This window comes from Varroa destructor, unplaced genomic scaffold (assembly GCF_002443255.2).
Source record: "Varroa destructor unplaced genomic scaffold, Vdes_3.0 BEIS01000002.1, whole genome shotgun sequence".
In the NCBI taxonomy this organism is placed as follows: domain Eukaryota; kingdom Metazoa; phylum Arthropoda; class Arachnida; order Mesostigmata; family Varroidae; genus Varroa; species Varroa destructor.
The window spans coordinates 19669709-19697643 of NW_019211455.1; the positions used below are offsets into that span (position 1 = coordinate 19669709).

The 27935-nt window shown below is 41.8% G+C and overlaps 4 long non-coding RNA genes across 14 annotated transcripts in view; 2 read left to right on the plus strand and 2 right to left on the minus strand.

The window, feature by feature from the left end:
• LOC147757479 (uncharacterized) overlaps window positions 1-4908 on the minus strand; it is a 106873-nt gene extending 101965 nt beyond the window's left edge. For all 4 annotated transcript variants that reach the window (XR_015321656.1, XR_015321654.1, XR_015321655.1 and 1 more), the window contains exon 1: window positions 3885-4908. This is a non-coding gene — a long non-coding RNA (uncharacterized LOC147757479). The remainder of the gene's footprint in view (window positions 1-3884) is intronic.
• LOC147757481 (uncharacterized) lies at window positions 461-2718 on the plus strand. Its single transcript, XR_015321464.1, has 2 exons — window positions 461-669; window positions 803-2718. It is a non-coding gene; the product is annotated as an uncharacterized LOC147757481 (long non-coding RNA).
• Window positions 4909-12429: 7521 nt separating the features above from the next.
• Window positions 12430-27935, plus strand: part of LOC147757482 (uncharacterized) — a 70558-nt gene continuing 55052 nt past the window's right edge. For 2 of the 8 annotated variants that reach the window (XR_015321123.1, XR_015321127.1), the window contains exons 1-2: window positions 12431-14693; window positions 21305-21467. This is a non-coding gene — a long non-coding RNA (uncharacterized LOC147757482). Of the gene's footprint in view, window positions 14747-21304; window positions 21468-22181; window positions 22321-22807; window positions 22947-26091; window positions 27714-27935 lie in introns of those variants that run through there. The other 6 variants (XR_015321128.1, XR_015321126.1, XR_015321125.1 and 3 more) reach the window with 6 other exon arrangements.
• Window positions 17649-22931, minus strand: LOC147757483 (uncharacterized). The gene is made up of 4 exons (XR_015321130.1): window positions 22793-22931; window positions 22144-22362; window positions 20047-20114; window positions 17649-18639 (listed from the first exon to the last, which is right to left on the minus strand). It is a non-coding gene; the product is annotated as an uncharacterized LOC147757483 (long non-coding RNA).

A 27935-nucleotide genomic window follows, 5' to 3' on the forward strand; every position in this document is an offset into this window, starting at 1 on the left:
CGGAATAACGGATAATAGAAAACTGCAAATGGCGCCAGGACTGATAGTGGCGGCACGCTTTAAATTAAATGAATTATTCATATCGAATAAATTATAGCCCGGCACGCACACAGCGGAATATACTCGGCCATTCGAGCGTTTTCATAGACGCTCAGATAGACACTATCGGTGGCAAGGGGGGCAGCGCTTACGTGACGTTGAGATGATGCACGTCGAGAAATAACCTGGCCACTTGGATGAATGTCTCCCGGTCGAACTCACCACGATCGTGGCATCGGCACTGCTCGTAGTGCAAAGTCAGTAAAATGAACAACTTCATGAACAGCAGGAAACGAGGGCATAAGATGCGACAGTATCGATGCGTTCTTTCATGTGTTAGCGCACTTTTAGAGTACCTATTCTCGCAGGACAGTCTGCTCGGATGGAGAGAAAGAGGGGACATCAAGCAAGGGGACATTATCTAATAATAATTCGCGAGTATTGAAGCCTACGTTTATTGATTCGATATGCCCCGTATCATTTGATTAGTTTAGCGGTTGCTAAGAGCTAGTGATTGAGGATGATCATTCTATCCAGGCGTTATCGCTAGACCAAACGGATTTTGTACCGCTAGCATAACGACTTATTGTTGCCGAAATATGCACTACCTAAGGTACTCCTAATCCAAAGGTAATCTTCTTTTTTTTTTTTTTCACAAACGAATTAATTGCTGTAGGTTTGTGTCGTGATGATCAGATTGTTTCTAGCCATTGTGTTTCCGTTAACTTCACCCCAATCCAATCATTTTGACATCGTTTCACAGACTTCCATCTCGGATACGACGGCAAATACCTTCAGCCTTATTACTTGGTGCAAAACGAGTCAAGGACTACAATTGAACGGACCATGACTTAGGCCCCAGTGATTTCTATCGGCCGCATGAATTTGCGTGTACCCTCTGAAAAAACGCTCAGGCCGAACTGGCAGTGAAACCAAGCTTCACCTCTATGCCGTGACGTTAAAGCAGCTGCTATCGGCTCCGGCCAACCAATTAGACCGAATTACATAAGAAAAAGCGGTGGTTCCGATTGTTAGATGAATGAACCTCGCGGCGGTCGGACCGATGCTTGAGCTGCCGGTTGCAGCATGCAACCCTATTTCAAAATCTTCTTCGCATAATTGCACTCTTATAAGTGCACGTCGTGTAAATTCATCGTTCACATTTCCGTGTTCCTTTTGCCCGTTAACAACTACATTTAATACATTAATAGAAGCCCTATTTAAAACAGTTTTTTCAACTTTCTTTTATTCGCCATTAGGCTTAAGTTGCCCGGCCGTTCCCTTCCCCCGTCGCCCTCTTTCAGATGTCGTCACAATGTTTACAAGACGCGACACTTCGAGACGAAAGCCGCCAACGTTATAATATCCGAAAAATTTACCTAGAAATTACCAAGGTTCCGCTGGCAAGACGCCGTTAATAAAAATATTCGCAGTCTCTACGCATGCTTTAGTTTGCATGTGTGTAGACGTAACACATATATGGACTTATACGTGTTACATATATATATTATACATTATATAAACAAGCGGACATACTTAATGTGTGTGTAATACAAACTATATAAGAATGCATTATCTTCGTTGTTTGAAACGATTCTTGAAAGATATATTTCAGCTAAATACACACACTCGAGATGGATACATATAATGGGCATTTAAAAATAATCGAAAAGAAAACATAGCAAATTTAAAAATAGTATGCCATTTACGTTGATCTATGGATCCAGTTAGACCTCGAGATGTTTAACGATTTGAAATTTCTACAGTAAATGAGTTTGTCATCATCGAACCTCTGGCTACGGATAACCTAGTTCTATTGAACTATAAAAATATTCAAGTTTATATTTCACAGTGGACTGACTCATCGAAGGCATTACGAGTAATAAGAGCGGGTTGACGCCCACACAAAGATAGCAGTGATAACAACCAGTGAGATTAGGATCAACTCCTTCTTACATTAAGGTCCTGATCGGTAAGGCTACAAAGACGACCAAAAATTGACCGATCTGTGCGTCCTGTATGCGTAGATTCCCGCTACCTGCTGAAGTAATTAGCCTCTTCCCTCCATCGAGCACTGACAAATATGCACGAGGGCTGGTTCAATCCAATGGACTTCCTCTGCTATGGCCATCCACATACGCTATTAGTTAACGTCGCATATAATCCCACGGTCACGACCTTTAATTACAACGGCCGTCACCCGATTTATTCTCTAAGGTCAGCAAAGATCTACTTGGAAAAAACGATGTGTGAAGTCTTGCAATTTTTACACAGCCGTCGCTGTTACGTTTGACTCCATTCGCTCATGTTTTGCCGCACATCCGTAATAGATTCAATAGAGATACGCAGCAAGAAATGAAGCCCATTACAAGCAAGCAGTTTATAATGAGCTTCATTTCTTCTTCTTTTTCTTTCAAATGTGTTTATGGGGCATAAGACGAAAACAGGTATATACGTAAAAATTGCTCGTTTTCACTTCCAGTATTAGATTAAATATAATGCTTAAACATGGGAGGTATTACATGAAAATGGTACACTAAAATGGTCGTTACTTAACGACGAGTATGTTAGGGCATTCGTAAAAGTCATCGTTTATAAGCTAACGTAGGTAACTCTGCGTCTTTCTAAAGAGTGTCGTTTACTTTGTAATAGTAATAAAGTTCCTAATTTACAAAGTAAGTAGTATTGTGATTCTAACCGCGTTATTGTTTTTTCTCTCGCTACGAAATACGGTGGAGCTTTAGGCACCGATGCTTCAAGGATTGCTCAGAAGCTGTTAACCGTTAATTGTGCACAGCGAACGGTGTAATAGGACCGTTCGTTGTGCAGATACGAAGTCGATTTTTGCGCAACGCTTTCATAATAATGGAGGGCCATCACCTTAGCTCGTCATGTGTGATTTTCGACTGAAGTCTTTGCCTGTCTTATAGCTTACCACTTGTCAACTCGACAGGGCGAGCGCTTTGTGATGTGGGATCGTCACGCTACGATAAGCGGGATATGTACGCACGTAGAAGCCATTTAGGGATGCGGGCACACCACCGGAGAGCAGGATGAGTATTGCCAATTTTTCACTCATGCCAACGCGGAACAAGCAACGCGTTACTCGACATGACTGTCCTTGGCTAGGCAGTTATTAGGCATCAGTAGCACTCAGCAACAGAGGTCAACTCGGACATCTCTTATACCTTCCTCTGTATTTAAACGGGCCTCTGATTTTGAATTTGATGAGCCGAAACCGTTCAAGAAAAAATACTTGTGTCTATACAGATCTGATAAATGCTCATTCGTGGCAAAACTTACGTTTATATCCCATACTTGGTGTGTTTAATAGCGAACATTTAGGAACTTATTATTTCGCAAGCAAGGAGCTTGTTTTTAATAAGTGTGACCATGCCATATATACTATTTAAGATATAAGTTCCGCATAAAAAATCAGACTGGATCAACTACAGTCTAGTTTTCTATCAGGGCTATCCTGTTTTTTATATGAAAGTGGAAATTAGGTATAGTAGGTTTCAACGACTGCTCTTTTTTTTAAATAGCAGTGCGTACGACCTCGACATCAAAATATCATCGATATTCCAGCTGTAAATGGTTGTGCGAGTACTAAATCTGATCGCCTAACCAACTAGTGAATTCACAATATAGTTTTCAAAGAACAGTGTCAATGCACTCAATCAAACTTTGAAAGAACATCATTTTATAATATGTGTGATACCAGTAAACATTTCAAAGATCTCAGCGGAGGCGCACTGGCGGCTTCAACGATTTTCAATATATTTTTTGCAGAAGCCACCTCGGCCTCTTCTAATCAACGAGAGAGAGAAAAATGTTTATCTTGCCTTTAGCTTCGCAGGCGGCACAGAGGTCCTATACAATCCGAAATACACAGCTGTGTATTCCCACTTGACGCTGAGACAGAAGTCCGAGCGCCGGCAGTAACGAGAAGGGGTGAAACGTCTAATCGATCTCTCATGCAGCACTTCGCGTAGCCAACAGTTCCATGTCCACGAGTAATATAGTCAGTGAAAACCCGGCCTGTATGTAATCTCGATGTTGGGGCCCCACAAGGCCTTCACACTTCTCAAAGTAATTTCTTAGAAAAGATACCAGTTCCGGCTATGGGAAGTACCTTCTCCTTTTTTCACTGTTCTGCGCGAACTTCAACCGTTTCTTTTTCAATGACAGAACGGCTTTGTCCGCCTTAGGAGCCGTAGTTCGTGTCAAGCTGGAACTTAACACTCCAACTTTATTTGCTTTTTCTACCTAATGCCGTCCTGCCCCCTAGCAACAACGTGGCCTGGGGATTCGTGCGATCCTTCGTGGCAGTGGGGAAGGGCTGGTATGAAGCGGCTCGGAAATTCCTGGTTCAGTAATGGCCAAAGCAGCAGAAGCACTAACAGCAGCTGCAGAAAGCGTAGTAGCGTTAATGGGAACGACGGTGACACGGCTTTGCATCATTGCTACAGCTACGTTTGCAGTCGTCCCGAATGTCGAAACGAACAAGCGCTGACGAAAAGATGCGCCTAGAACACAAATGAACGCAACAACATTCTGTTGTATTGAATGCGGCAGCGGGGTTCGAGACGATGGTGAATGGCGCGGCAGAATCATGTGATAACCAGGACGATGGCCGAGGCAGTATTCAATGAAGTAATTTGCTATGACCCACTAGTACGCCACAGTTAAGGCTCTACCCGGCGAATCGTAAACGACGGAAGCAATTATGGAAACTGTGATACAGTACAATGTAACAGCAGTGCACAAATCCGTTTGAGGCTTAACGACGCTAACGGACGGAATACTCGAAGCGTTTAGCGCAACAACGATAATCGCAGTGGCCTTGTTAGTTGACATTGTATTACTAGTTGTCGTGAAGGTAGAAACCGGTGCTTAGTCAACGGGCAAGTGAACAATGGATGTGAGTAATAGCAAAACTCGACGTACCTTCACCCTCGTTAGGAGTAAGCATGTCAACGAGGTTCATACGGAGAACGAGCAACGATGAAGGTCAGACAACGTTTTCGAATTTTCCCTCCACAATAAAGGTGCAAGAGGAAGTGAACCACTATAGCTCTATGGAGCCGTTGGACACTGCACTGGATATACTAGCCATATTCTTTGACAATATATTGCGCTAAAACTCACTGGCACCCCAATGAAGGAGCGTCAATCTAAGACCAGTCAGTACACCGAAACCTGACCTGTACTATGAAAAGCACACCCCACTGAGCAATTTGCAAAATGGGGCTACAACAAAAAAATCATATAATTAAATACTACTATAAATATACAAAATATCTTTTTGATTGCAAAGATATTCAAACTACGAGTGACGGTTTAAGTAAAAATGGCTTACCAAGAAATGCGTCTTCTCTATGTGACTAAATCATTTGGCCAATCAATCATGTGGCTGACCATTTTTCTCATATATATTATATAATATATATATGTGCGTGACACGGTAAGATATCACATCACACGAGACCTGAAAACTAGTATCGTTTTTAGGAAACTCGATCACGGAAATATGGAAGAGCAAACCTAAGAGAGATTCTGGGTCCGTGTAAATTCGATCTCGTTCCGTTAGAGCGAAGGGTGACCAAGTTCCATGACATTATGCTATAACTATTATATTTTTTTTTGGGTTATTTAGGAAAGTTTGAGATTTGGAAAAATTGTTTGAAGCACAATTTTTTACTCCGTGCTGAAGTGTCAGTATTCCCTTGTGTTATCCCTCACTATGGACTTTTAGGTTTCTCTATACATTGTTAGGTGTTGAATGTATTAAATCGTTTTGGCGTCTGATTATAATCTAATTTATTTAAGCCTCGTCCATCCTTTTCCCAGAGGGAATGGGCAAAAATGAAAGGCAGCTAATATTGAAATATGTCACTCCCGTTTCTTTGTTCTCCTTCTTCATAAATATTCTAACTAGTCTTAACTCGTTACTTATTAAAGATTTGAAAGACGACTACATCACTCTACGCCTGCCATAAGGTAGTGAAGAGAAACGGGATTTTCTTTATTCGGCCTGGGTTAAGCCGAATCCCACTGCTGCTGACTATCGCAGGTTTGTTTACACCCGCTTTAATCAGCGATCCCTAGGAAAAGTAATCTATTATTCCGCCTTATTAATACCTCTCTGAAAAATCACTGGTGCTGCCATTGTTGCTATATTTAATTCATGTTAATCCGTCTAAGCGCTCTAAAAGAACGTTCTTGTCCGGTCCTCTGTTGTTGTATGTTTACTTCCTTTTTCCTAAAGAACGATTTCCAAGCTCAGATTGCTGTTCTGGAAATGACATTCGTGCGCCATTTTTAAGGGGTGTCCGCGAAGGTCCACCACAATCCTTCTTAGACACATGAACAAGCCAATAGTACAGACGATGGGACTCATACGTGTTGCCTTATTGGTTGCTCCACTAGTGCCCTAGGGAATAGGCGCTGACTATTCCCTAATTTCTCGCCCCGAACACTAAACAGGAAGGCATAAACCTCGAATACCTACATATGTGAGACATTTTTGCTTTACGTGTTAAATTAATTGCTTGCGGTTAGGTAATAAAGTGGTCATTCAATGGAGTCTTGGACTATTCAATAGGAATTATTATTGCATGATCAACTACTATAATTATAAGTACTGACTTTGTACAAGATGTTTCTTTCGAAGCTTATTGACTACTGTTTAATAATTGGTCTTTGGAAAATGACATTGAGGTGGCTGGTTCCAGGATACATTTTTGGAAAAGCTATTTGGATCGACGCGAGTGACCTCAACGCATCCTGTTAGAATCGAATATACCTGCCTAAATTCTAAGTTAAAATTTTATTATTCGGTACTGAATACGCTACTAAATCAGCTCAATAAGATAACCGTCGTAGAATTTTATCGGTAGCGTTCAAGCGCCTTTCGTATTGAATCTTTAAGCTATTATGTAGCAAAATAGGTAAATTAAACTATGGCTTGGTGTATCCATTATTTCTGAAAACCAGTAAAATTCTGCCATTTTCGATTTGTTTCGCTTTGTTTATGCTGCCTTTTCTTAAGATCTAGACTCCCAAAATATTACAGTCTATTATACCAGTTGAGTAACCACAATGTTTATCATTGAAATAGTAAATATACGTTGCCCTAATTGTGGCAAGCCCACTCTTGATCTACATCTATACGGCAGCTGTCACGAACACTCTACCCGTAAATACTATCTGAACACCTTTAGGATTCCAATATGCTGTCGAAAAAAAAAAGACCAGATTTTGAACGGGCGTGCTATAAAAACTTCAATTTTCAAAGATTTCCAAAGTCAAGCTAGTTCACATGAAACACCTTTTATCAGCTCCGTCGGTCGGCCGGCCGGTCTACTGTGGGGCTATACTTTTTGCTCCTGATACACAGCCTGCGCGCTTCACTTGCCGGCTACCTCCTCCCTCAGTTGCTTGTTAAAGCTCAAAACCTGACTGTGAATCGTCGCCAGTTCGGCTTCTGGCCAAACGCCAGCAGCGCATCTGTCCTGACTTCGTGGACAAGTGACGACTTTTCTAACTGCCCGTATTTTACAGCAGACTTCCCGTCCGGATTCTCTGCTCACTTGCACCTTTCACTTCGACTTACCTTTGAAATTTTCAAAAGCACTAACAAGGCTGCCGTGGCCTTGGATACCAACACCTGCACCTAAAGCAGCCAAGATCGAGCGAACGAGAGGAAAAGAGAAAAAGTGGGAAGAAGTAGAGCGTGAAACAGAAGACAGAGAGAGCGTTGAGTAAGGCGATGGGTAGAGGGAGAATCGCAAAGAGCCTCTCTTGCAGAGAGGCAAATGACGGAGTGAAAGAGAAAGAGAAACAGGAAAGGATACGGCGATCGAGAGAGGAAAAAGGAGGAGGAGCTATAGAAAGGGATAAACACAAGTGGTAAAAACTGGAAAGGTAGAGAGCGCAAAAGAAGAAGAGAGAGAAAGTGAGGCGTATATATATATATATATATATATATATATATATATATATATATATATAGACCAGAGTAAGAGGAAGAGAGAGAAGCCAGACAGCTATGAAGTGTGTGAATTCAAGACGAAGGGACACGCTGTCGAATACGGCCACGAATACGTTGATGCTTATACGATATGAAACAATTATGAAAGTAATGGCCGGAGTTATAGCCTCTCTTTTCTAACATGTATTTTATTGATGGTCATCTTGCAAATCGTTGAGAAGCTTTCTCTAGGAGGATGTCGTAAGCGTTTTATACGGATCACAAACCTTGATTTTGAGTTCGGAATCAGAGATATTCAAAGGGTCGAATGAAGTGCGTTTTTCAGGCCGATATTGCTATTTTTGAAATTAGCTATCTTTTGAAAGGCACTCTTAGCCATAATGTATTCATCGAGTGCACCACGTTTATCCCGAGTTGTTCAGACTGTTTTCTTGACGTACGTGAAGAACGAATAGAAGGCGTCGAAAATACAGTCTCTCTGTCATGTCACTTAGTTGCTTTTAGGGTCCGAATATAAAACAAAATTGTAGTTTGAAGGAAACGATGACGACTAGCTGTAGAACAGTTTCTTTAAAATAATTTTCTAACAATATGTAGCTTGTTGATGTTTTGCCGGAAAAGTGTCGGAAAATCCCGGACCAGACGGAACCTACTAATTCACACAGACCACGCGCTCGTAAGCTCAGGCATCTTACACTCAAGACTAAGTCAACTAATTGGCCATTAAGTTGTTCCCTGTCATCTGCTCTCAGAGCGTCGTTTAGACAGACTATGTTACGCCAATAAAGACGTTTATGTAATTGCTGGCCCTGAAACCAAGAAAGTCGCGACTTGATTAAAATTACCAAAGTAAAGGCCTACTAAGACAGAATTATGCACGAAAGCCGCAGAGGCATGGAGTCTCCGCCATCTCTATACGTTGGTAGCAGTGTGAATCGCAGCTAAAAGACGGGCAGCTAATAGAAATGGAACAGATATTCAGCGAAATTATTGTGTTTTGGACTAAAAATGACCAAAAGAAGACTTATTGTCTGCGTTATCAAACGTATATCACAGGAACGAACATGGTTTTCCTCTTGCACTTTTCTGTTCCGTTAATTTATGACGATCGTACAGAAGTACTCTACAAGTATGATGCGTACCAAGGGGGCAACCAAACATTCAGGACTGGTATGTAGAACCAAATTTTTCGTATTTTTATCATTACCAAAAGGTTAAATATATGGGGTACTTGTACCAACGTAAGTTTGTTTTAGAAACTAAGCGTCTTCATATGTTTAGGAATGTGTGGGCTGAGAAGATCTAAACATATTTCAGTATCTATCACGTATGGAATTGCCTCACTTTTATAAGTAAATGTTTCAAGTAATTACCTTATAGAGCAAGCGACATCTTTAGTAGAAACCCGAATAAGCCCTCGTATATTTATAAAATTCCTCATGGTACTTTCAACAAAATAATGAGGCGAAAACAGTCCCTTGCTCATTGCCGTATATGTTCTTAATATCTGTGACCTTTAAAACCACAAATACAAGCATTTAGTCAGTTATAATTTATTACTACCTTCTGACAAACATTGCCACGTGTGTGTAAATGTATTATCTTTACAGTTAGTGTTTAGAGTTGCGCTTTATTTCTTATTATTGTTATATAACACCCGGCTGTCGTAACCGTCTTCACGCGTGTTGCGTTTAAATGCATTCTAAAAGGCCCTTTCTGGTAGCTCCCCTGGCTCCAGTAGCTCTGAGATACCCGTTTTGCCCTAAATAAATGGTCGAGTATTACGTCTTCCGACGACAAAGTTTGCTCCCATAGAGCAAGAAACCGCCACCGCTCCGACCTCTTCCCGCGTCTTCGGCTCCTTTATTCCCACAAACGCCTTTGTCACACAGGTTCCGGCCGTTCCTCGCAATTCCCTGTTTAGTTCACGTAGTTTCGGCTTTGACCAGCAATAGTCAGACGCTGCGTACTGATTCCCGCTCTTGTACTTTCATTCTAATAGCGATAGGCTCGGCTCCCCTTGAACTGAAGCAATAAAAGTCGAATTTAATTTTAACTCTAAAGAAGACGAGAAAAGCAAGGGGTTGCTTTTACCACGCCGCCTGCTTGTAGGGAACTTACTGAGGAGAATCGATAAGGGACAGATTTAACTTAGAATGGCCTTGTACAATGTCTCCTTTGGCGGCAGCAGCAGCAGCGGTTATAGTCCTTGGGCCGTTGGGCGACGTACCAGTCATTCTAGTGCTAAAATTGTGCTTTTGTTGTGTATAAAAGCGGTCTGCAGTAGCATGCTCAAGGAAAGTATCGCAAATACAAGCTGTCTGTGACTCTTTGTCTCTTCTTGGTTGTGCGCTTTCTTGCCATTGACAGTCATCCTGTATGCAAAAAAAGAAGAGTTCGCCCGCTCGAATTCTATGCTCCAGCTTAGGGTGACAACGGCAATGGCGTTGGCGAAACAGGGGAGCTCGAAAGCGGACGCCGCGGAAGACAAATATGGTCGTGTCAGCTGCTGCTAGAGTTGGTTTTGCCACAGCCCAGCCAGGGAGGATGGGACTGAACTAGGCGTACAAGTGGCTAAGTTTTTGGGCAACTTCTGGGAATAGTTACCAAGTCACGTTTGTCCCATACCTTCTTTGTCTCCGTCTTTGGCTTCTGTGATGCTGCTTGTTTCCTTTCTATCCTAATCTATTCCTATGATAAGTCCAGCAATATGTTCAGTCCAGCCTTATGCTAGCCCACTTCTCCATACCGTCCCAGCGCCCGCGGATTCTCGTTGGGCCAGAAGCTTCAAACTACTCTGTTTCAATTTGGAGCAACTCTCATCTCGGCAGCTACCAACACTGAACTGACTCTTGCCTCGAACATGAGCCCTTTCGCGACGCTGGTGCTATGGTGGTGGCGATGGTGTGTGCGGGAATGAGACATCATGATGAAGTCTGTTCCTTGCAGGCACAGCACGTTTCTAAACTAGTAGCCGACTTAAGGAAAGTTCTGTTTTTGCTAGATCGGACACGGGCACTCAAAAGGTGCCCGCATATCAGCGTGTCCCTGTTGCTCTAGGCTATGGACGACAGCTGCAAAATTGTTAGCCTGCTCGCCAATTTACCCTTCAAGCTACACTGGACAGAGGTAAAAATATTTTATCTAACTAGTTAGATATTTGAAAACGAGCATTGGCGACGTACGAGTAAATGTGATGGAAGAAGCGGACGAACACGAAGCAAACACGGAACAACCACCAGGGAAATATCTGCTCAGTTATTTCATCATCTGATAATTACATCCGGTGTCGAACTCTACGAAACTCATACGGTGGGTAGCGGTTTTGTTGGAACAAGCCGTCGGTTGACGGCTACATGACCGTAAACAATATACAATTCTTATACATAGATTGCAAGAGAAGCAGTAACAATATACAGTAGTAGTGGAAGCGTATAGAATGAGAAAAGCAAGAGAGTCAGGATGAGCGTGCCACAATGTACAAGCAATAAAGATGAAATGCTAAACTCGAACGAGTGTCAGAGAGAAATATAGAATACACCCAGTGATAATAAAAAAACACACTACAGTGGTAACGTGTTTGTCTATTGAATCTAAAAACACGTGACGATCTCGATCGTAAATTAAGCCCAGTCTCACTTAATTTTGTGTTGGATGAAGCGGTCGTCTGAGGCGATACTTAACTAAGCCAGTACTGGTTCGGGTCCAGCTAGATAACGAGCGGTCATAGCAAAATAGTATGACACTCGATCGTTTCCATATGCAAAGTTCAAATAGTAGCAGCATGCTACCACAGCATTACAATGGAACCATTTACTTTATCTTCAACCCCTTTCCAAGGAGAGAAAGAGTGCATTGCCGAATTTCCTCTTTGCCTTGGATTAATCTTACTTTTGAGTAGAGTCCTAGGCTATACACGAAGATTAATATAATCATTTATGTAACGCTATACAGAGTAGCTATGTAGAACACTTAAGAATCTACTTGTTTAAAACAGCAGGAGTATTGACTGGGAATAGTCACAGGCGATCGAAGTAAGCTTTCACTTATAGTTATCCGTATTTTTTTGGTGAAGCTAATCTAGTTAATAAATTACTCGCCATATTATTATTATTCCTTCATATATAAATTACTTTAAGTTAAGGCACTCAGATGTATTGTGTGGTTTAGGACAAGATGTAGGAGTGCGTTTCGAATTAAATGCAAGCAAGGGAAATAATTCGAGCAGTAAAACGTTGAGTAAATTGGAATATTAACAGTTTCGCGATCAAATATTACTACGCGAGCGATCGTGCGGAATAAGCGTTATCAATTTTTGTCATATCCTCTCTCCCTATAACATTTACCTAGCCGCGCTACGTTATAATAATCAATCTCGCTAATATTTTTCCATCTCAGCTCACCGACATTCTGTGTACATTATCATACGGCTAACTTATAGAATAGTCAGCTTTTCGTTACGATCTAATCAGTTTACCTTGATGGCCTGACCTAACGGCGGCATCACCGCCGCTAACGGAGCCCTCGTCGTCCTGTCGTCGCTGTTATATAGCCTGACGCGCAGTCATGAATATGCACAACTCTGTGTGTAGTTTTTATGCATACGAAAACAGCTCCGCAGGCGGCAACAGCGAGACAGGTAAGAAGGTCGAGCTAGCGCTTGTTTGCAAGTGATGCTGCGGGCTGTTCTGGGACATACGGACGGAACGAGCGTGGATCGGGGAACGTCGCTGACTTCGTAATCGAAAGCCCTCCTAAGCAGTGACGTGCGTACATCGACGTTTGCAGATACAAACATGCACATGAGAGGCTCTACTAAGGCTTTGCAGAAGTAGCAGCAAGACCTATTGGCGTATTCGCCTGCAAGCTAGTTGCCCAGCAAGCTGACGAAGCAAACAAAGACAACTCGTCATTTCAATGCTATATTCAACTAGAACAGCGAAGTCTAGCGAGAGGGAAAGAAACAGCGAACAAGGAGATGAGAAAGATAGAGGACAAAACCGATTCAAACGGTCTGAGTGTTTGCCCCCTGCAAGGAATTTTAAAGATCTCCGTCAATTTACATCGTTCTTCTGTGTCTCCAGAGATTTCTCCTCGGCGGTGTTATCGAGGAGAAATCTTTCTGAACAGGAAAACTCGACAAACGACAAGTAGTATGCTTAATGAGAGTTGCCGGGTTCTGCTTAGAGTAAGTATAGACTGCACACGAACATGTCAACAGGAATCAACTGAAGACGAAGCATATGCTAGCATCGTGTAGTAATTACAGAGTGTAGTAAAGTTGGAGCCTAGGTACCAATCGCTGCAGAAAGCTGCAGGCATAAATGGGAGCGAAAGCAAACCATTCATGCTTAGTCCTGGGGAACAGATATTACCTTTTTTTTGTGTCATTTTTGGTGGTCTTCTTTTGTAGAGTAGCTTGAACTTCTTTTACTGAAGTAGTTCTCATTTGGCCGGTTTCAATGTCGTAGCATTTGCTCTTGACGAAACGATAAAGATGACGGAACTGCTACTTGTTCTTGGAAATTAAAGTAGTCATTGTGCGTGCTCTACGAAAAACTTCAGTTTATTGGAAGTCTAATCCCTGTGAAACTAGTTCGTGACGTAAAATTTTGGTGCAATTGTTGTGATGCTACTCAATGGCCGCGCAATCATTGGCATGATCGAAAAAAGCGACAACACATTTTTTTGCTTTAGAAAAAATTAAGATGTCTGTTAGTTATCTACCGCAATATATAAATACTTGTAGATATATAAACGCATATAGATCTGTGCGTGTAGCTTTTATCGTGAAGCTCACTTCCTCTTAGACTGGTTGGTTCTTAGACTGACCAGCTTAGATTTCGAAATTCTGTCAATATGTCCGATACATTGATTTGCCATCTTCTGATAGACCTAACGATCGGCCTAAAAAATCGATTGAACACGGTTGGAATAATTGTCTGTCGGCAGGAGTCATCGTTGGATGCTCCATTAGAACTAAGCAATACAGCTTTCCACTAGGCTCATCGTCAATTAGAGATTTAATATGTATCACTACCAGGAATAAACCCTTTCGTCTTCTTTATACTGCTATTGAAATCATTATTAGAAAGATGAACGAGAAGGTGAAGCCACCTATCGTTAAGTATCAAAAAAAAAGCTTCTGTAAAACCTATGTAGCTAAAGTGGCATACAGTTCGAGTAACATATAGAAGGGACGAAAAAGAGCATCAATTATACGTGTAGCTATAAATTTATACGAGAGCTGTATAACTCAATGGCAGCAGTAGATAACTGTTGTAATATTCATTTGCCCTTATAGACGTCTTCCATAATGACGGTGTTTCAGTGGCAACAATTTATTACCAATGTGAAGACAAAAACAACGACTGACAATTGAAACTAATGCTAAAATTCATTTAGTGCCTTATTGTATTTGTATCTATTTGTGCGGTAGCTTAGATGGAACTTACTTTGAAACGAGTAGTCACAACTTAATCTGTTTCGGTATTAGAACTAGCCATGTTAATGGTAAGTGTTTCATTTACACATTCTGTTCTATGTACCATGTGTTCTGCCATGTCCCGCTGTGCTGGAAGCGCTTCATCGTCCACTACATATGCTAACATATACGCATGTATGTACAACAGCCATCTAAGTAAAGCAAGATTTAATGGTACGTCACCCACGTGCTTGAAAGAGACTGTTCCACGCGATTGATTTTACTTGGTTAGTTCACTGAATCGGAGCCGGTGCAATAGTTCGTCTGTCAGCTTCATCCCTGGCAGCCATAGCTCATTATTACACACAACATTACCATCAGCTATCCTTTTTTTCGCATGCAGTTTCCATCGTCGACCAGACTAAGTCACAACAGTACGCAGATAACATACAAAAACACACACGGAAACTGCACACACAACGGAAACACATAAGCAGCTGGTACGGCCAAGTGTCTAGGTACATCGAGACGCTGCGACCTTGTCGGATATAAACGAAGTCATAGCACAGACGCTAAGTTTTTGCGCTGCGTTTGCAAGCTTAGATTTCTGAGTATAAAAGCTCAGAGCGACAAGGGTGAAAGGGAGAGCTTTCGATGGCTCTCTAAGTCAGCTTTGGCTGTTACAAGAATATTATCTGGTCACTATCTGTGCCTCGGAATTAATGCTAGGCCTGGCCTATGATTGTATGCTTGACTCTAAGTATTTCGTGTTTCACGTCCTATTCTGTCGCTTGACACTGCTTCGAACAGCAATGTGCTTAAATCTGTTACGCTCTAAACTGGTCCTTTTCTTTCTATCAGAAGTGTAGCAATAAAAAACAAAACAAAACAGAATTATTATGCTTAGGACAACAGGTGCTAGTAGAATAAAAGTAAATAACAAAACACACGAAACACGCATACGGACAAATAACATTCCATGCAACGAGATTCGCATTCGAAGTACCTGAGTATCTGTGTCGCAACACAGCGAGAAGGACACGTTCCATTAGCATACGTGTTACCTAAACGAAAAGAGAGACGCTTGCTCGGAACTCACAAGCTGTTATTAGAAACTATCGTATACGTTCCTGCGCGTTACTTAAACCGCAGCAGGTCTTATTAGAAGAAAAAAGCAAACGATAATTATATGATACGACAAAAATGATTTAGCGACGACTTATGGCACCCCTGTTCAGAGCCAGGATGTCTGCGCCAATTCGACGCTACAAAAAGCTAATACGCTTCTTAATGCAACATGTTAAAAAAATATTTTTAATGAAAATATTACACAAAAATCAAGGGTTGACAAATCGCGCTAGCTAGAGGAACTTGCCGACATTCTACGCCTTTCAACGATGACTGTTAACTACTTACCTTTTGAATGACACCTGTTCATAAGACTATGGTGTTGAGAATAGAGATTAGTGCTAACATTCCGTACGTTGAGGTCAGTTCAATGCCTTTTAGAAATTCAGGCACCGATGAGGATGCATCCAGAAGAAGAGAATTTTGAAGTTTACGAGATAAAGTCACATCAGAGCACCTCTTTTAGAACGAAGTCTGATAAAGGACAAATTGAAAGGACTAACCAACGAAAGAGTGCCAGAAACAGAGGGGACAAAACAGCTCAGGACCTTCCACTGCGGTTAGCGTGGAATGTCCCAGTCATACGTTAGCCACGGGTCCCAATATCATATATTAGATACAGCCGTATATGTGCCTGAGTTGCCATGTAAGCTCACATTAGACTTTGCAAATACAGCATGTATAGCGACTTAGAGACTGGCTGGTCGTAGACGTTCAAGTATAAATGATGGCGATCGGTTCAGGTACATGTTATATACTTTGCACATATTTCGGTTGCAGATCCGATCAGTCAATGAATCAATAATTGACGAGATTGAACAGTATGGCTAGCTACGTTTAGATTTGTTTATCTACAGAACTCATCAATAGTATTGACCTTAAGGCTTTTTAACGATACTTACGACCCGTTGGAAAGGGGAACTTCTCACTCCTTTGAGCCTCGTTCAGTCCTCCTCCTCCATAGCCTGTACTCTACTGCCTCGAGTAAGCTGGGGTGTCCGCCATGGTTGATGTTTTCATTAACGGAAGTGTTGCGAGAGGAGGACCCTTTGCGTCTGATTCAGGCCTCTTTTTGTCATTCTCTTACTCTATCACGTCGGCATCTAGGTGCAAGCCATCCATCTTAAACCCCCGACTATCCTGTTTTAGATTTCCAAACTTCTCTCTACTCTCACGACTACCCACAGTCATTGCAATGTCGCCGTCAAGCCTTTTTTTAGAGGGGTTAAGTTACCTTTATCGATGATCGTGCTCCGTCGTCGTATTTTATCGTTGCCTTCCTGCCACGCTTTACCGGGACATCTCTCATCTATCAATAGCGACGCACTTGCTGTGCATGATGTTGAAAAAACCTGCATTTCCTTTCGACGTACACCGACTTTTAGTAAACTGTATTACGACAAAATGATATCTAGCTTAAATGAGGACATGTGAACGATAGTTCAATCTGAACTCCCATGCCTATAGAAATTAAACCGACTAACCTTAGCAGGATACTAGTTTCAGTTAACGATAGTAAGTGATATTGTAGGTCGAAGCAAAAGAAACACGTATCGAGGAAACGACAATGGCAATAATTTTTTTCCAAAGGTGGCGCCGCACTCGAAAAAAGCAGGTTGCTTGCAAAGATGGGAAATTTTGTACGTATGCCTATTGCGGAAATCTGTTCAAAACAAAGTAATAATATCTGACTAATACAATGGGAAGAATCCGAGTCGGCTGTTGAAGATTCAGACCGCTCCAGGTTCAATCTGTTTAATTACACATGTACAAATTATCAGCTCTACTGATATTGCACTGACAGATTTGACTGCTGGCCGTCGCATTAGTGACTCCCCATTATCGCATTCGTTGGATGAGTGCAACTATAAGCCATATTATATTTCCCCTCAGGTAGCGATCAACGCTTGATTTGGGCGTATGCTTTTCTCTGTCTCGCGTTACTCATTTTTACGGAGCCATTTTTATACAGAGTGAGTGTAGTCGGCTCTGTAAGTCTGATTTCAAAGACAACCAGCCGTGTACTTTCCATTCGATCGATGGACGTCAACGTATGACGGCGGACGGCAGGAGACTGCTAGCAATCTCCGTTGTCATTGACATAAATTGAATCTACATTGTACCAAATTTGAAAACTGTGCCCCGATCTAAGTGTAACGCATCGGTTAGGACGATGAGTGGTTAGTATGTGCAGGTCATTCATCTCTTTCACGTCTCGAATTTTGGGTGCAGGAAGGCAGGCAGGTAGGCAGTAGCTAAAGGCCGCGTTGCGAAATGACCACTATCTGGAATTCGTCCATGACAGTGGCCTGTGATCTGGTCAGAATCATGGCCTTGGGCTGTCTGTCACAAACATTAACACTTCCAGGCCACGGCGAGAAGATGTACGAAAGAGACAGACACAAGGAGAGTGCGGGGGATTGACTGGTTACTCGGAAACAGTCCAATAACTGTTGAATTATGCGATTGTACCTCAGCAGTTCTCGCAAAGGGTCGTGCAGCGTACGCTCCTTGTGTAAATGATGTATCTAGAATGTTGCTTATGTCTATGTGTATTGGGTGTGTAAACGGCTCGGGATATACATTAGGCTATAATCTACACCGTCCTGGTACTACCCTCTCTTCGACTGGGTAAGAAGGACGCATAAGCTGCCACCATTTGAAGACAAAAATTGTCAATATTGAGGGCTATGTATCATCAACACGTAAAAATAACAAAACATGTTCAAGCTTTTACACAGAATGACGCAAATTTTAAAATCACATTATACAAATCACTCAAATAAATACAACCGTAAATGTACGGTGATTTGTAGATGTTACTGTGCATCGAACGATTCGAATCGGCCTAAGGTAGAGGTTATCCACATCTTGTTTTTGGTAAGCCTCAAAATCCGAACCGCAAAGAAGGGCCGAGCTATTAAGAGCAAGCTTGTTTCAATGTAGTGTCAATAGAATGCCGATCTCCTGGGTGGAGTCCTGGTTAAGGTCATAACTGTCGAAACCAGACAAGGCGATAGAGCAAGCCAGCACCAGGTGCATTCCCCATCCCCTGGAAATTTGCCAGAAATGAATAAGAAATCAGCAGTTGCACTTAAGCCTTTCTTTCCAGATGCCATCTCTTGAAACGAGAAAAGCGGGGCTATTTCAATAAAAATAGATTTGATAACGAGCCATATTTAAATGCAGTACAATTCTTCTTTGCATTTGTTGGGGTCATTAGGGCAGCAAGTCCTTTTTTTAAAGGTGCACCGTCATTCTTCCTAATTGATAAAAATTTTAGTTGTACTGTGATATCGTTTAGATAATTATGTTCATGTATACGCGTGAGAACGTCTGCAAAAAAGTAGGATTTTGTTTACATCAAAATTCAAAAATGAATACAAATTCCTTGTGTTAATTACTTAACTGTCTTTAGCTTTATGTGGTGAGAATCAACATGGTCTCGCTATTCGTCTAGGACTAGTATTGAAAGATCGTTTTTTATTTAAAAAGTTTTTTATCTAAAGTGAAAAAAGATGTTCGTAAAATTAGCTATTCTATACAGAGCCAAAATTTCCGGATTCGTTTAATGTACGCTAGCTAATAAGTCTGTTTTTTTTCCTTGTCTGTATTAAGCATTGACAGGCGGCATGCAGTATCCAACCCATTGACTTGCTTTGAGGACAAGCGACTGCAACGATTTTTTTAATACATTAGTAATTGAGAGTTAACGCACAGATATCGTTAAGGGCAAGAAATTCCGTTTGGTGTATTCGTACATGGGAACATTTTCAGCATCTCTAAGTATGATGGCTGCCACGTAGTAAATATTGCAGATATCTAACTAACTATCATTGCTGTCACTACTATCAACCACTGGAATAGCCTATAATCGTCACACGCCGAAAAAACCTTTTACCCCGTTTATGACCTTTTATCCCGTCTAGGGAGACTCAGAGTACAACGTTTCGCTTGTTTCCTCCGTTACGACGACGAGCAGAGTATACGGGAAAGCGTCAGATGTCGCCCAGAACAAACGAGCAGTCGAGTCGTACAGAACCTATTGTAGTGTGGAGTGTCAGAATATACTTCAGTTCTAGACTAAAACTGTAATTTCTGCTGATAGCAAATCCTTGTTCGGGTTTCTATAGTTGAAAATAAATACTAACCACTTGACGAGCAAATCTCTTGGCATCAGTGAACATTCTCAAGAGTGTCCACTCTCCATATCTCGGCAGTCCTGATACACCTACATAGCTATATATTATGAAATGCTCCTAAAGAAGTTAGCCCTTTTGAAGAGGGCCCTACGATTCCTTTATGTTTTTGAGCGCCTTAATGCCCCTCCGTTTTTTCATCTCTGGTGCACAATTTCACGTTCAACATGAGAGCAACTGTGTAAATGTCAAAATTTAGGGTTTCATACTAAATCGATCCTTGTAGCTTGCATGATATGATATTCATCAACCTTACTTACCATAATGGTGACGATTCTTCACCTTGCATTTACCCTGCTTATGATGGCGAACCATTGATTAGCGATATCTGAAAGTTTTAAGCAACACATCATACGATAAGTTGCAAGTATCGAGTCTCTGATCGGTGAGTACGTGATACACGGCATTCATATGCACTTGAGGTACTGCTTATTTGTGATCAGACGTTCATCGACCTATTCGTAGGTCGGACTGAATGAGGATGGAATCATCCACTGAGCCTAGCCTCTTAACCCATTCCTGTTTTGGCAGGCCAGATGACCCCACACGATCCGGTTTACTAGCCTGTGACATCGTTGGCTGCTGACTTACCTATCTGCCTATCACCCTCCTTTTAACTGCAACGTAACATAGTATATATTCTAACATAGAAGGTTACTCGGACAGAACAGTTTCAAAAGTAATTGGTCCTTGTCGTGATCCTGGGTTTGTTAGCTGCCTCATGTCACGTAGCGTGCCCACGGAGCCAAAGACCATACCAAAGGTCCTATTCAGGAGCCAAATGGTGGAGGCTACTCGGGCACTGGTTGAGTTGAAAGCTGAGATTTGTGTGGCGACACGAGGCAAGCGCATAGGTAAACGAGACGGTGAATAGCACGTTAGTAATCAGTCTGCACAAGAACATTACATACTGCCCTAGAACATAAGCTCCATAAACCTGATAGGATTATACTATGCACAATAGAATATGAAGTGGATGCTGTGTATCGTATATTAATAAAGCAAGAAACGGAACACATACAAAGCTGCGCCTTTGACTTGTCAAAAACCCGCGCCTTTTCAGCTATATATGTTATAAGCAATGCATCTTTTTCAGCAACTCTGTGCTTCATGTATGTAGCAGCCTTCAGGTATAGCGCATAGTAATTCGTTCATGCACGGGCATACATCCATTCTTAGTGAGTCCCATGGATAGAGGATTAGGCTCCGGGAAAAAAACAGCCCTGGGCAGAGAAGCGACGTATTGGTTACAAAAGACATGTCTCGCTGCTCTCCGCGACAACCAGATTTTACGGTTATTTCGTATGAGCCATCGCAAATGATAGCTACAACAGTTTGCACAGATGTATAGTCTGTGTTGCCGTACGTTCTGTACTTGTTAACCAGCCTCCTTAAGTCGCGATTGCATAAAAATTCCCCATTCAGAATTATCACCCACGAAGGCTAGAGTAGTTACTACCCACGAGGCGGTTGTGCTTTGCTCGTTCCTAATTGCTACTCGAATTTTTACGGTTCCAGATACGTATTCCGCAAAGTGGGAAGGCTTTCCGCTAGCACTCAGATGGTTCTTCACTCTACAATAGCTTATGCAAGCAAACTTATTTGAATGAAGACGACGGCTCGATTTCTGCCATGCTCTGCTTGGTATTCCGACTTCGTCAGTAAATGGCTGTTGTGTGAGGTAAGTCGATCCAAAGCTCATAAATGCGCAGGTGATCTGATGTCATAATAGCCAGTAAAAGCTGCTATCGAAACCGTTTGACAACTCCTTTCAAATAATCAATGTGTAACATCCTGTAATCAGTCTATTGAAAATGTTTGAGCTCTAGACTCGAACTATACGCACATGTACAATGTTATCACGCTTTTCAAAGACCTTATCGAAACTATGCGTCATATATTCTTTCATCCTTAAATTTCTAGTGTTCTGAAATGGTGTGTTTTTGTTTCTTTTGCTTTTCAAAGCGGCTTGAAAGCTGCAACATTTTGAGCTCAAGGTTTTATCTCTATCTACAACAATTTAGCAAAACAAACTGGACCCGAAACTTTAATGAGCCCAGAACTTACAGTATGTACCAATAAAAAAGCACCTTTTTTCATTCTTAGTATGTTCGGTTTCGAGCCGTTTTCCTTTCACGACATTTTGGCTTCTATCAACAGGCTAATTTTACCTATGATACGACCGCGTTTAAAAAATACTATAATACCTCCTTGTGAAATTTCGTTCATGCCATACCTCCGAGAAGTTAAGCAGGACTTTGCCTATGTCTCAGGATGAATTACATACAGGATAACAAAATAAGAGTAAGATTGGATCGCTGTAGGTTCAAATATAATACCCATTAACAACACTGTACCTGCACGGAATCCTGTTGTTGGCTGTTTTATAACGCAGCAGTGGCCGAAACGGAAGGACGCTACTGGCGGCAGCCGTACGATCTCACAAAAGGTTGACAAAGACGCTATCTTCAAAGAGCTTCAAGCGTTCTCCACATTCACTATCATCATTATTTAATCAGATTGCTACAGTAAAATAAAGGGACGCACTGTACCAGCAGTATAAAGCGGCAATAAACCTAGAAAAAAAGAAATTTTAGTATTCGTTAGATATGGCGTTACCATTAATTTTTACCAGTCGCTTGTCATTTCAATAGGCATCTTACTCGGGCCATTGACCAACTTTGTCACTCAGCTAATCCAAACGCTATCGGCGGCTAGTTTCTACAGTCGACGCCATCAACATAAATTTTCATAGAATAAAGCACGTATGATAAAGCGTATGATACACTCAATATACTGTAGTCGCCGTTCCTTTGTGACGATAGTCACACTGAACCAAACGTGTGCAAATATAGCGTAATAACGTCTATTTCCATATACGGTATATGGTTGCCTTTTAAGAACGCTGGTTCCCACGCCTTTTTAAACGCGAGGCTTATGCTACAAAACACGGCACTGATAGTTACCTCGGTTAACACATCTAGCGAAAAATATAACGATCTATACCTTTTCTCGTATCAGAATGCGTTCGCTTAGTTCACTGGCTAGCTGTGGCCGATGCGGACGATAGTGCCTCGATTTCTGAGATGCGTGACGCCTCCTCTGAAAACCACGACAAATAATTAGCTCGATCGTTGCCAACGTTCGATGCCGTTCCCCCGATGCGTGTTCTTTCGTCCTTCGACCGGCGCGCGGACCCGTTGTCTTCCACCTTCTCATGGCTCCGGTCGTGTACCTCCGTCGCAAGGCCATTGTGCCGCAAACGTCGTCGTGTAACGATAACAGTTCGTGTGCCTTGCCGGAGTCTACGTCTGGCCTCATATCGTGCGCTTACTCCGATAACTGCTGCTGGTAGTACTGATTCAGGCTTTGTGCAACGGCTGTTAACACGGAGATTGCTGTTTTGAATAAATGCCATCTGACCCATTATTTTTGATAAAAGGAACAAAAGATTATTGTGCCCAAGAATCGATTAGCAAAAATGATGCTACGGAACGTTTACCGGAGGAGCAAAGCGAACAGCGAAACGGCGCAGACTGGCCGTCGGGGCTGAACGCAGTCATGTTTGTCGTTCACCGAGTGAGCGAAGAGAACTAACGGGAAGAGTAGCACGAGGCGGTATCTATGGCAGAATGCCGGTTTACAATGGAACAACGAACGGCGTTTGGCAAATTCGGGAACGCGACTTCCAAAGCGGTTCTAGCATCGGAGAGGGGCAGAAGGCCACCCTAGATGAGTTTAGGAAAGCCGACGTATCGGTTCCCAATGTGTGTAACATGGTTGCGCGGCAGAGACTTCCACGTTTGTTTCGCTTCCTCAGTGTTTATGACGGCTTTCGTTTTCGTTTAGTAAATGATGACCGAAAGAAAATAAGCGCAGTAAGAGGCTGAACGTGATAGGGGGCCACGGGGCGCAAAATGGAAACAGCGAATAAGCATCGCACTTCGCATCAACCAATAATATCAGCAGGTACAGGCAGCAGCGCCACAGACAGACTATGGCAATGCAATGAGACTTCTTTCAAGGGCGCGCTTTTTCGAGGGAAACTGTTCGTAGAAAGAAATTGAAATAATAAAGCAATCACTATAAATAAATAAAAACAGAAAAATCGAACTCAACTACTTTGCGATTGGTCATTGACAGTCTGCAAGTAAACACTCATTGATTTGGTAACACACCATCTTTATTTCACGCAGTTAATAAAGATATATAGAAAATTTTAAATATAATACCAATATTTTTAAAGGTTCACTTGACTTTTCCTGTAATTAGGTAATCGAGGCGGTGGGATTTAAGCGGCTAGTGCGTACCACATGACCATATACCACCACAGATTTCGCAAAGATCCTAATTTCTACATGACGATCATATGTAATAATAGTATACCGACAAATAATGTAAGAAATTTCTAGCGTCTGGAAAACAACAAATCGCTCTGCATCTCTTCTCTGTCTACGTTGATGCGATCTGCTCCTATTTCGCACAGAGAAAATGCTTCGCAAACGTCCTTTCGGGCTGTTGCAAAGCTATTGCAGCCCAGTCATCTGGACGCCGATGTAAGTGCATCAATTACTGCTAGAATTTAGGCGCTCCGCTTCTATGGAAAATTTATTTGCATATTGCAAGGAGCAGTTGGTGCGATTTTCAGACTAAGCTATACTAACGTTGTTTTGCTAACCTCCCTTTCCCCTGGGGTACACATTAACAAAACTCTCAGATGTTATTAGAATCAAGCCTAGCAGATGTGTTGACTAAAACCAGAGTTTTTTCTACCTATATTGGATGGATAAGTGCTTGAGAGGCTGCGTCGTCTCTTTGAATCTATGGTTTTGGTCTCCGATTGATATATTTAGACATGGACGTTCACGGCATAGTGAGCTCCCTCATAGCTTAACGTATTTGCCTGGCTAATCTTAGGGATTGTTTTGATTTGGGTTCAAACCCGAGCATAGACAGAGTTTGTTTCCTGCCGGAAACCAGCTGTCTGTCTGATGGAATGCCTAACGGTAATACCGGGCGTAAGACTTGAAGCATAGAGGTAGAACCTTGTTACGCATCTGATTTTAAAATAATGTTGTTAGTAGGGAGCAACAACAGCAAGACAATCCGATCTCATTGAATGTCAACTCTGTTAATCCTATGTTTCTTGATTTGGAGTTGATCGCTGGTTACAGGTCGATAAAAACAAGGTAGAACTATCGGTCTGAACGACGTGGCGTTTCTCCATTGGAGACCCTACAAATCGTCCTTATTGATCTACTAACGTCCACGTTGTTTATTTGACAGTGCGATGCGAGATTCTGAATTCGTGCAGAAATTTGCAAACGCGGCTTCTCCTCAAAATTTCTCTTCATGAGTTTGGATCATATGGATTTTTCCCTTGAGGGCTACGACTATGATGCATTCTCCCCTAACCTTCGGAATATGTTTGATGTATTTGTCATAAATTCTGTCTTAGAGGTTTCTATTCCGTGCTTTGCAGTCAAGCAGAAAAAACAATAGCATCGAAAATTCCCTCCAAGGCCATAATCTACTCATGATACTAAGACATCTAGTACGTGTAGTAATAAGGCACTACGGCATATTACGCAAGCAATACGCTCGAGTTCAGGATCTCGCATAAATGAGCCTGGAGGTCTTCTGGCTTGGCAGCGGTGCATATTCGCCCAAAGGGCGTCGAGTGTTGAAATCAACTACGCGCTTCTTCTAAGGATTAGGTTCTACACCTCTTTTTAAATCTTGATTTCACACACTTGAGACGATTCTGACATCTTTCAATTTTCACATTGACACGATCCAATTTACTTATTTTTTTTGCTTAAGATGAAACATAAAACATTGTTTGGCATTGTGTGTACTCAAACAACAAAGCTTTGATCACTATGACGAAAGTGACCGCATTTCGCTTCAGAATTTTTGCCCAATGTTGGGCAAAGGACACCCTGCTGACGTTTCTTTTTTTAAAGTCGTGTCATAGAATGACAACTAGAACATTTTTATATTGTATTAGCTTCTTTATTTGAACTGGCTTGTCATTTTTAGAGAACAGTTGTTAATGGTTTTGGCTTCGCCGGTCATTTTTATTGACTAAGTGCTAAAGCCAAACTTAAAAACATCTGTGTACATATGTCAGTGAGATCCATTCTAAATTACTATATGAATATTCAAAACGAATTCTCGTTATTTTTACTGCTTCCTTAAATGTGTTTTACTGAAAAGAGCCTTTCTGTACCGTTAATTTTGACCGATGCACCCCCTACACAGGGTAAGACGACACAACTCAAAACGCAACCCTTTTATCGCAGGTGTCGTATCCTGTCGGGCAAGTAACACCAGAGCTCCATTTCATGTGAACGTCTCAGGAGCTTTGAAGGAATAAACCGTACCCGTTTCTTCTTCTCCGTATCTGTAGTTCAAACGAGTAATCAATGAGCCAGCATGTGTTGTTCTTACTCCATGAAATATTTTACTAAGATCACTAAATTACAAGTTGTAAAAAAGCCTTGTATCAAATATTCCTCAATATATCTGAAAAGCAGAATCAGATGAACCGCATCCATTAACAGCACTATTCCCTTAAGGCTGGACTTAATACTCGGAAAAACTGTGCAGTGCTCCCGCTTATTTGCAACAAATATGCATCTCTTCCTCCGCTAAACGAGTGTGTGTAAAAACATATGTAAAATTTAATGAAATGGGAAAGGGAAATGTAAAATTTTCTTTGTAGTCTTAATAGTCACCTTTAATTCATCGAGGCAAACTATTACCAACCGGTATTCCTTAAAATACATATTATGCGTTCATGGTTTCATTTATATCCAACATTTGCACGTCGTCGAACTTCACAATGGAAAAACTGCTAAGTTCCGTAAGAATATCCTATGTAACAGTATTAGCGCACCCTCAACCGAAGAAACAGGATAGGTCATATAGAGTCCGTTCAATATACGAAAGCGGTCTAAAATGCTCGTACTATTTACTAAACGGCACCTGTTCCCTAATTGGCCATCTATTTGCCCTCTTTCATTCCGTAAGATCCACGACTTGCAAGCACTGTAAGCATCGAAGCACTTCCACCAGTCGGGAGGCAAGCCAGGCATCCAAACAGATCCACAATCTGGATAATGAGGGACAGCGCTCTCCGCTATTCTCATTGCCAATGCTGGCGCAAACCCCGGCCCCGTTAGAAGCAGAGAATACGGATCGCAGAAGAAGAGGAAGGAAATAGAACGAAAGAGGCGGGTTCCGTAGAAATCTTTTTTTTGCAGAGAAAAGCTGCATTTAGAACGAGCAAGGGTACATTAGGGCTGTGCGCAGCAGGCTCTGGTCACAGAGGCAGAAATGTAACACTGCCAGCCAGTAGGTATGTAGGTCATCTGCCGCTAGCCCAATCGGAAAGCCTTCCGACGAAAAAGAGACAAAAAAAGGTCGTTTTGTCATTGAACATACCCACAAAAAACAAAGGCCAATTGAATCCACCCGAACAGGCAGTAATTAGAATAGTAACGATAACGGCGAAACCGAACGATAATGACAAAGTCAGATATATCGATTTAGCAGCCTAGAAAGTTTTAGGCAGCTTTCATTTTTGGGGTCAAATATTGCACGAAAAAGATTCGGGTAAACAGAGACCTAGCGTAAAGCCTGTTCTAGATAGCCGAATCCGAAAACCTTGTCACGCCGTACTCAACATGAGGGTATAATCTAAAGCTAATTACAGTTATACGACTGTAAAATGCTGGATAACTGAGGATGGAATGGGGTTTACCAGCGTCATCCAGGAGCCTCATATTAAGACTTAAGGTCTAAGTGGCTTGATTTATGATGCACATCGGCCCTCCTTGAGTGCCTAAAATGGATGCCCTGACTCGTGAAGATCAGGTGTTATATATCGAAATCAATGCATCCGTGTATTCGGGTTATTTGCGCGACTATTCGTGCACTTAATGTATCGTAAGTGCGTTCTGAGGCTTGATTTGTCCATGCGAAATACTACTGTAATTATAGAAGCAGGAAATTGCTTCCAAAATGAAAACTAAATTGGTTTGCCAACACAATCCAAGTCGACGAAGTCACGTTTAACATTTGACAGAGTGTGGGGTATTTATAGTAGGAATGGCTTAAATGCCTCATACTCCGAGTCCAATGT